Here is a 9,360-nt window from a genome sequence, read left to right as displayed (position 1 = left end):
CTTTATTGGGCTCATGACAAGGGGACACTGTGTGGTTTAAAATCAGGAAATGTGTGTGTCAGGGTTGTATCAGTTCAACATATTTATTCAATCTGTATGTTGAGCAAATAATCTGAGAAGCTGGACTATATGAAGAAGAACATGGCATGGGGATTGGAGGAAGAATCATTAACAACTTGCGATACACAGATGACACAAGATTGCTGAAAGTGAAGATGACTTGAAGTACTTAGTGGTAAAGATTGAAGCCTATAGTCTTCAGTACACCTTAACACAAAGAAAACAAAAATCTTCACAACTGGACCAATAAGCAACATCACAGTAAATGGAGAAAAGATTGAAACTGTCAGGGATTTCATTTTACTTGGATCCAAAACCAACACCCATGGAAGCAGCAGTCAAGAAATCAGATATCATATGGCATTGTGCATATCTGATGCAAAAGACCTTTAAAGTGTTAGGAGCAAAAATGTAACTTAGAAGACTAAGGTACAACGAAGCCAAGCTATGGTATCTTCATCATCTCATATTCATGTGAAAGCTGGACAATGGATAAGGAAGACCAAAAAGAGTTGGTGCCTCTGAATTACAGTGTTGGTGAAGAATACTGAAAGTACCACGGACTGCCAGAAGAACAAACAAATCTGTCCTGGAAGAAGTGTAGCCACGATTCTCCTTAGAAGCAAGAATGTCCAGACTCCATCTCACCTACTTTGGTCATGTGGTTAGAAAGGACCATTCCCTGGAGAACGATATTATGCTTGGTAAAGTAGAGGGTCTGCAAAAAAGGGGAAGGTTCTCACTGAGATGGATTGACCCAGTGGCTGCAACAATGGGCTCAAACATGTCCACAATGGTGAGGATAATGCAGGACCTACAGTGTGTCGTTCTGTTGTATATAGGGTCACTATGAACTGGAGCTGCCTCAATGGCACCTAACAACAACAACAATAACCATGTTATATTTCAGCCTTTTCTTTCCTTATTTGAGCTACAGAGTAGAGCACTGAACAAATACAATACATTTTATTTAAGTATTTTTGCTACTAATGGTCACTATTGCAGTTTCTAATTTTTTTTGGTATCACAAACAGTACTGGAATGAGGATCTCTGTCCATGTCTCTGTGCATATGATAAAAATTCCTTCTGGGCATGTATCTAAAATGGCCATGCTTAAGCACAGGGTATATACTTGTTTCGATTTTGTTTCTTCCATTGGGAAGTCCTCATACTTCCACGTTACAGAAGCCTAGTCTGAATGATGCATGGGGAGAGATGAAACAGTATTTTAAGTGGGTATCTTTAAGTGGGATCTAATACCAGGAGAAAAATAATTACAACATAGAGTCTAGCTCTGCAATGAAATGGATGAGCATTTAGAAGTCCAAAGAAGAGGCAATAACAGGATAATAGTAACAATAAAGTGCATCTAACATTCATTCTTGTAGAACAGGTGCATGTCTGCTGTTAGTTGCCACCATTGGGACCTTTCAGAAGCAGATTGCCTGGTCTGTCTTACAAGGCACATCTAAGATCTTGAACAACCAACCTTTAGGCTATCAGTCGCACATAATCCATCTGTTCCACCCAGACACTTAGAGGCTACATTATCCCAAAGGAGGGTTATATTCTGGCAGCAACACAGGAGAGAAAGCGTAAGTTCTTCCCGGTTCTCCAATATGGTTCACTGAGTGAGTACTAAGTGCCACATATCATGGGTCAAGGCAAGGGGCAAGGAGGGTGAGAGCTAGCTCTGGACAACCCATTAGAACCTTCAGATCTCAGACATGCCTTTTCTCAACAGGCAGGAACTGTCCGATTCTTGCTGCTGTTTAGTATCTGAAAGTACATAACTAATGTTTCTTGCTCTTAGGTGCCATTGAGTCAGCTCCAACTCATAGGGACCCTACATACAATGGAACAAAATGCTGCCCAGTCCTGTGCCATCCTCACGATCTTTACTATGTTCGAGCCCATCATTTGCAGCCACTAAACTAGTGTTCAGTGAATATTAATCATTAAAGATTAGAATCTTGCCCCCAAAGCTGGAAAGTAACAATAGCATAGAGTGACCTCCAGGTAAAGAAAGATGAAATTAACTCAGCCTGCACACAGGTAAGGCAAGCGGAGCCGACAATTGTCATATATTTTAACTAGGAAAAATACCACTGAAGTTTCTCCATTCTAAATCATCCCCTCTATGTATTTTTTCTATTGAAAACCTGGGTCCTTCCTTTCCTTCTCCCATGTGAGACCCAATTCTACCATCAGCCACGTCATTCATCAGGATGAGAGACACACTCATGCCACACAGCAGGAGAGAGTCTTAATTATACTTAAAACTCCACAAAAGCAGTTTGCTTGTCTCCCAGAGTGTCCCCATCCCCACTCCTGTCCTTCTCCACCAAAAACAGGATCCTGGTGCCGGGGCTGCCCCCGGCATCCTTAACTTAAGCACTGACAGGTTACGTGGGATTTTGCCCAAGTAATTATTTTTCAATTCAACAATAATGAGAAATTACCATGGCAACCAGTTATCACGTGGTACACATACACCCCCTCTAAAGAATGAGCCATAACATAAAGCATCTAATCCTTGAAAAACACATTTTTTTTTTTTTTCCAAATTGAAATAAACTTAAACAGGTCAAAGTGGAGAGGGTATATGGAAGGGTCTGACAGCAGGGAGGTAGGAAGGACACTCACTTTATCAGTATCTTGTGGTTCCAGAAAATGGCGATTTCTCATCTTCTAACCCCACCCTCTTGTACACGCACACAGGCATAGCTTTCTATTAATTTGGTTTTTACCATCTCAGTGCCTCCCGTTTTACACATGTCGGTTAACCTCTCTCGGAAGATACAGAAGAGAGAATACATGTGCCCCAAAGGACTAAAGCAAAGGACCCTTCACCTCACCGGTATTCCCTGGATTTTCTTGGCCTGCCCCACCCTTGTGGTGAGACATGAGACAATGGACAGCCCAAATCTCATGGCTTTTACTTTCTCTGTGGTAGTGGCCTCCTCACATGAGCAGGAGTGCAGTCACTAATTTTCCCCAACTAATAAAAGCCTTTTGCCATCTTTAATCACTCCACCCTTTCTCAAAACCTGGTGGGGGTGGGGGTGGTCCTTATATAGGAGCACATCTTTCAAAAATCAAGCCACACCTAGTAATGAAAATAGCCATTTTCACAGCTCTTACACTGTCCCATCCACCATCCTAAACTGATTGCCTGTGGACACACATTGAAACTTCATGACAACCTCATGGAACAAGTCCTTCTCTAACCCCACTTTGCAGATGAGGAAATCGAGGCTTGGAGGAGTTAAATGATTTGGTTGAGAACGCACAGGTGTCAGTTTTCAGAGAGGAGATTCCAAGAAAGGGATTCTGGCTCTTGAGTTCAAACTCTCACAACCAAACTACTTGATCTTTTATCTAGAAACAAACAAACAAACAAAAAACTTATTGCCATCACGGTGTCTCTACGGAAGTAGATTGTCCAGTCTTCCTTCCAAGGAGGGGCTGGTGGATTTGAACCACCAGCCTTTTTGTTAGCAGTCAAGTGTGTTAGGCACTATGCCCCTAGAGCTCCTCTAGAACAATGCCCACTGCCTTAGAGTAGGATCCGACTCATAGGGGCCCCTCCTTGGGTTGCTGAGGCAGTACCACTACAGAAGTAGATTGCCCAACCTTCCTTCTGAGGACTGGCTGGTGGGTTTGAACCACCAGTCTTCTGGTTAGCAGTCAAATGCCTTAGGCACTATGCCAACAGAACTCAACAGTCATCAAAAATACCTACTGTCTCAGTTGTTCCAGCATCCAACTCAAAGCTGAATGTCTGGAGCTTCCCCTCCTTAATGGCCAGCCCAGAGTAATGCTTTCCAGCACATCTGTGCAATTCTACAACCAGGCTCAGAAATGAACGCAATACGGAAGGGTCATGTGCTCTACCAGCAGATAATTACAGGAGCTGGAAATGTACAGAAGGGAAAAAAGATCAACTGCCTCTCCCACCCCCCACTTTTTTTTTAAAACATATCTTTGAAAGATTTTTTTTCAAATCTCACATTGATTTCTCATTTTCACTTAAATTGCATCTAACAATAAACATGAGTTCCCATTTTCATAGAGAAATTCTAATACTGCATGTTACCAAGATAGCAAATTGTGTGTTTTGATTCAAGCCTTCCCTTGTAGAAAGTGCTTACTATACTTGGCTTCCAGAGCTCTGGTAATATAGTGCCTAAGGCACTTGACTGCTATCCAGAAGGCTGGCAGTTCAAACCCACCAGCCACTCCTCGGAAGGAAGGTTGGTCAATCTACTTCTCTAGTGATATGGTCTCAGAAACCCAAGGAGGGGTCGCTACGAGTGGGGTCCGACTTGATGGCACATAACAACACAACAATATACTTGGCTTCATAGTGCACATGAATAAGCCCTGGGAAAGAAGTGTATTGAAACTGGCAGAAAGACAACAAGACTTGGCATCGGGCAGACTTAGCCTTTCAGCTAAAGATACATCAGTGTTTCCCCCTCTACCAGGGAAATTCATATATTGAATCTTTCTTTATCTTTGAGCCACTAATGCATTAATTAATTGTGAGCACTGTAAAGAGAAATGTTATTTATGGCAATTTTAAAATAACAATGACTAGAAGGCATACATTTTTTATGTGCTAACAGTTGAGCTTAAATGTTACTGTGTTAGAGAAATATTTCCTGTCACAGCCTGTCACAGAGTCATATTCCTTTTCATCACTGGCCTTATGAGACTGTCATCAAACACTTATTTTCATAGTGTGGCTTTCTGGAAGCTTCATGAGGCAGTGTCTATGTGACGTCTTCCCACCTAACACGTGCTAGGCATGAAACAAACAAAAGGACTTCAAGGTTCTCGATGAATAATTTCATCATCCTCACAATACCCTGTCAGATAGATACTCTTGTTCTCCTCAGTTTAATGGGGAAATGGAGGCTTAACTGAAGCGTTAAGAAATTTACCCAAGGTCACAGAGAATAAATGGCTACAGTGGATTTCCATGCCGTCTGATTTTTAAACTTGCATTTCTATTCTCAAGCCTTCACTGTCTATTCTGTACTATTCCAGTGTAAAAGAGAAATGGTGTCCTCTACTGCCTAATTAAATTTTCTGCTTTATGATCAAAACAAGCCATGATGGCATAGTGGTAAAAGCACTCAGATGGTAACTGGAAGGTCAGTGGTTTGAGCCCACCACCTGCTCCATGGGAGAAAGATAAAGCAGTCTCCTTCCATAAAGATTTATGGAATCTTTGGAAACTTGTTGGGGGAGTTCTACTCTGCCCTATAGCACTGCTGCGTAACAGAATCAACTCGATGGCAGTAGAGTTTTACAATCAAACATGGGGACATGCACTTTAACATATCAAAAAATAAAATAAAATAATACTAGGGGTGCTACACAAAGCCACTGTGAAAATGATGTACTTTAGGAGCACAGGTCTCGTCGATGGCAGCCCCAAAGCAGTTAATGCCACACCTCACAGTACTTCACACCTTCCAGAAGGAAGAGATCCCAAGACGGATGACAAAGTGAGGAGGCGGCAGCTCGTATATTTTGAAACAGCTCATCAGAAAAGCAGCACAATCCTCTGTTCCAACATCAACACGCCGGCACGAGAACATTTCTGGAAAAGCCTGCACATACAGAAAGTGTTTGTGCCCCACCCAACTGCATCCGAAGAGTTGACAAAATGACGGGAATAATTCTTAGAGTTGTCCCTACAAAGTGGAGGATAATGCCAGGACATAGGCATTGGGAAACCTCTACACAGGAGCTGTCAAATTGTTGCCACTCCCTGCTTGAAAAAAGGAAAGAAAGAAAGAAATAAAAGGTTTCGTTCACGAAGATAAATACAAAAACCCCAGCATATTCTCCAAACCCAGAAGGAAGACAACAGGTTTATCTTGATAACCATCAAGCTCTTGTATTCTCTTCTCTGTTTGCACATTTGTTTGTCAGGGGACTTCACTTCTCGCTAACATGCCAGTGGGAGTCTCTCGGTGGTGCCTGCAGTGAAGGGTTTCACTATAAACTGAAAGATTGTTGACCGAACCCACATAGAAGCACCATGGAAGACTGGCTTGGTGATCTGCTCACAGCCTTGACCACCCTATGGAGTGGTTCTACTCTGCATTGATGGGCTGCCGTGAGCCGGAATTGACTCCCCAGCAATGAGTGTGGCTTTTTTTTTTGCTTTTAAGAGGCCCAAAAAACTGACTGCTGTACAGTCAATTCTGACTCACAGCGACCCTACAGGACAGAGTAGAACTTCCCCACAGGGTTTCCAAGGCTGTAATCTTTACAGAGCTCTCGTAGCATAGTGCCTAAGGCACTTGACTGCTAACCACAAGGCAGGCAGTTCAAACCCACCGGCCACTCCTCAGAAGGAAGGTTGGGCAATCTACTTCCATAAGTGATACTGCCTCGGAAACCCAAGGAGGGGTCGCTATGAGTCGGGTCTGACTCTATGGCAAACAACAACAACAACAATCTTTACGGAAGCAGACTTCCACATCTTTCTCCCATGGAGCAGCTGGTGTGTTCAAACTACCAAGCTTTCAGTTAGCAGCTGAGCACTAAACCACTGCGCCACCAGGGCTCCTTTCAATGAGCTCATGACATCCAAATTCTCCCTGGAATTCCAGAACGGTGACTTCAGTTGCCTCACTGCCATTTCTGCTTGTTTACTGAAGAGACATCTTAGCCTTAAAATGGTCCAAGCCAGACCCCCAATTTCCACCCCTCTCCAAGTCCATCCTCCCCAGTCTTCTCCATCCCAGTAGTGTCATTCCAGTCTTGCGAGGGCCAACATTAGAGGGTATATCCTTGCTTCTCCACTTTCCCGGACCCTGCAGCTCCACTCATCACTGTTGTTGGGTTGGGTGCTATCAAGTCGATTCCAATTCATAGCCACCCCAGGTGACAGAGCAGGACTGCCCCCTGGGCTCAACAAAGCAGGACAATGATTGTGAGCATGACGCAGGACCGGGCAGTGTTTTGTTCTGTTGCACACAGGGTCACTGTGAGTCAAAAGCGACTCGATGGCACATAACAGCAACAACAATCTCTGTCGCAGCAGACTGCCAGGTCTTTCTCCCGTGGAGTCACTGCATGGGTTCCAGCTGCCCACCTTTTGGTTAGCTGCTGAGCACTTCACCACTGCGCCATCAGGGCTTTTTCCATTTATTTGTAAATGTATGAATCCAACCTCTGAGGCATAAGCAACATCCACTCGTGTTTCTCTCTCTTGAACACCATCCCTTGCTTGGGCTCCAGTAACTCCAGCATTCCTTCCTAACCCACCACTAGGCCAGCTCGCTCACTCCCCTGGAATGTGCCCCCCCCCTCCAGGAGCCTGAAGGACCTTTTCATGACATATGCTAGACTGCACAGCTTCCTATTCAAAGTCGCTGTGGCCCTCAGTGCTGCCTGTCGCCATGGACCCCACTGTCCTACCAGGCTGGGGGTTTCCTTCCCCTTTAGCCTCAATTCACTTCACTCTCAGTACAGCACCCACATCTAGGGTCATCACAGGGACCTTGCTTGTGCCTCTGAGCCAGACTCAGTTTCTCCTTAGGACCTTTGCACTCACTGTTCCACACTGGGGGAGAGGAGTGCCTTTCCCCTACTTGACATGACTCCCTCTCTTTTCCTTGTTATTCAAATCTCACCTTCTATGCCCCCTTCTGACCTCCAGATGTATAGAAGCCAACTTGCTACCATGTCAGTCTATGTGTATCTTCTGGGAAGCACTTAGCACTAGTTATTTTCTTTATTTGCTTTTGTTTACTGCCTTCCTACCTAAGGCACTTGACTGCTAACCAGAAGGCTGGAGGTTCAAACCCCCCAGTCACTCCTTGAAGCGAAGGTTGGGCAATGTACTTCCGTAGTGATACTGCCTCAGAAACCCAAGGAGGGGTCGCTATGAGTCAGGTCCGACTCGACGGCACATAACAACAACAACCACCTACCACCACCCATCTGTTGGCTTATCGTACTGTATAGGCTCATATGTTGCTAGGATGCTGGAAGCTATGCCAACACTCATTCAAACAGCAGCAGGGTCACCAAAGGTGAGATTTCAGCAAAGCTTCCAGACTAAGACAGACTAGGAAGAAAGGGCTGGTGATTTACTTCTGAAAACTAGCCAGTGACAACCCTATGGCTCACAGCACATTATTGCCTGATATAGTGCTAGAAGATGAGCCCCTTGGGCTGGAAGGTGCTCAGAATACATAGTGACCATCACAATGGACTTGACCGTGCCAATGATCATGAAGATGTTGCTGGACCAGGCAGTGTTTTGTTCTGTTGTAACTGAGGTGGTCATAGGTCAAAGCTGAGTGGATAGCAACTAACAACACCACCTCCTACACAAGGTAAAGTTACTGACAACACAGGGTCCTGCCATCTCGCTGACTGCAGTGCCTGGCACACTGTGAAGGCTTAACAGACAGCTGACTGGATAAATGAATAAACAACAAAGTTAAACAAACAAGAAAAGAGAAAAGATCCATCCCTCAAGGGGACCACATTGATCTCTTTCTTAGTCTTCCCAGAGTAGCCATTCCCAGATCTAGACTTGGCACAACCCAGCTGACTCTAACTACATAATAGAGTACCGGGAACTTCTCAGAATCTTTATTCAATTTAATGTTTTAAATAAATATATGCCATGAATTAAAAGCATTAAAAATATTCATGCCCCTTGACTCAGTAATTTTATTTCTGGGAATCCATCCAAAGCACATAATCCAAAAATATGGAAATGCTTTATACGTAAAAATATTCATCACAGGAACATCTATAACAGCAAAAAAAACTAGGAACAACGTGCTTGTCCCAAACACAGGAGTGATTCAAGGAATATGCTCTGTTCACTGGAAAGAAAAGAGGAACCTTTAAAAGTAATGTTCACACATAGTTTCTAATAACACTACCCATTTGTATGTTATGTAAGAGAAGCAATCATGGTGGGCAGACAAGCAGAGCAGGACGGAGACCTGAGAAGAGACAGAAGTATGCAGAGACTCAGGAGGTGGTAGAGATGGCATCACCTTTCGGTGGGGAAAGGATAGACTACTTGATTAGTAGGGTTGGGGTAATGGTCTTTTCACAAGGAAAATAAAACAAATCAGATGCTATCATCCATGGCCCAACAGTCATCTGTCAGATTGTCATTTTGTGGTGGCGTGTGTGTTGCTGTGAGGCTGGAGCCTATACTACTATATTTCTAATGCCAGCAGGGACACGAAAGGTGGACAGGTTTCAGCAGAGCTTCCAGTCTAAGACAGGGAAGAGGGAAGGGG

General features: G+C 44.0%; 1 protein-coding gene across 1 annotated transcript in view; it reads right to left on the bottom strand.

Annotated features, from left to right (window-relative positions):
* The window catches only part of LDB2 (LIM domain binding 2), a 628,524-nt gene that overhangs the window by 418,892 nt on the left and 200,272 nt on the right, over positions 1–9,360 (bottom strand). The gene's annotated exons all lie outside the window — the stretch shown is intronic.

The sequence above is a fragment of the Orycteropus afer genome, unplaced genomic scaffold, assembly GCF_000298275.1.
Source record: "Orycteropus afer afer isolate SDZICR_OR568_19922 unplaced genomic scaffold, OryAfe1.0 scaffold00262, whole genome shotgun sequence".
NCBI lineage: Eukaryota > Metazoa > Chordata > Mammalia > Tubulidentata > Orycteropodidae > Orycteropus > Orycteropus afer.
Note: the sequence above shows the minus strand (reverse complement) of the source record. Positions and strands in the feature narration are given on the sequence as shown.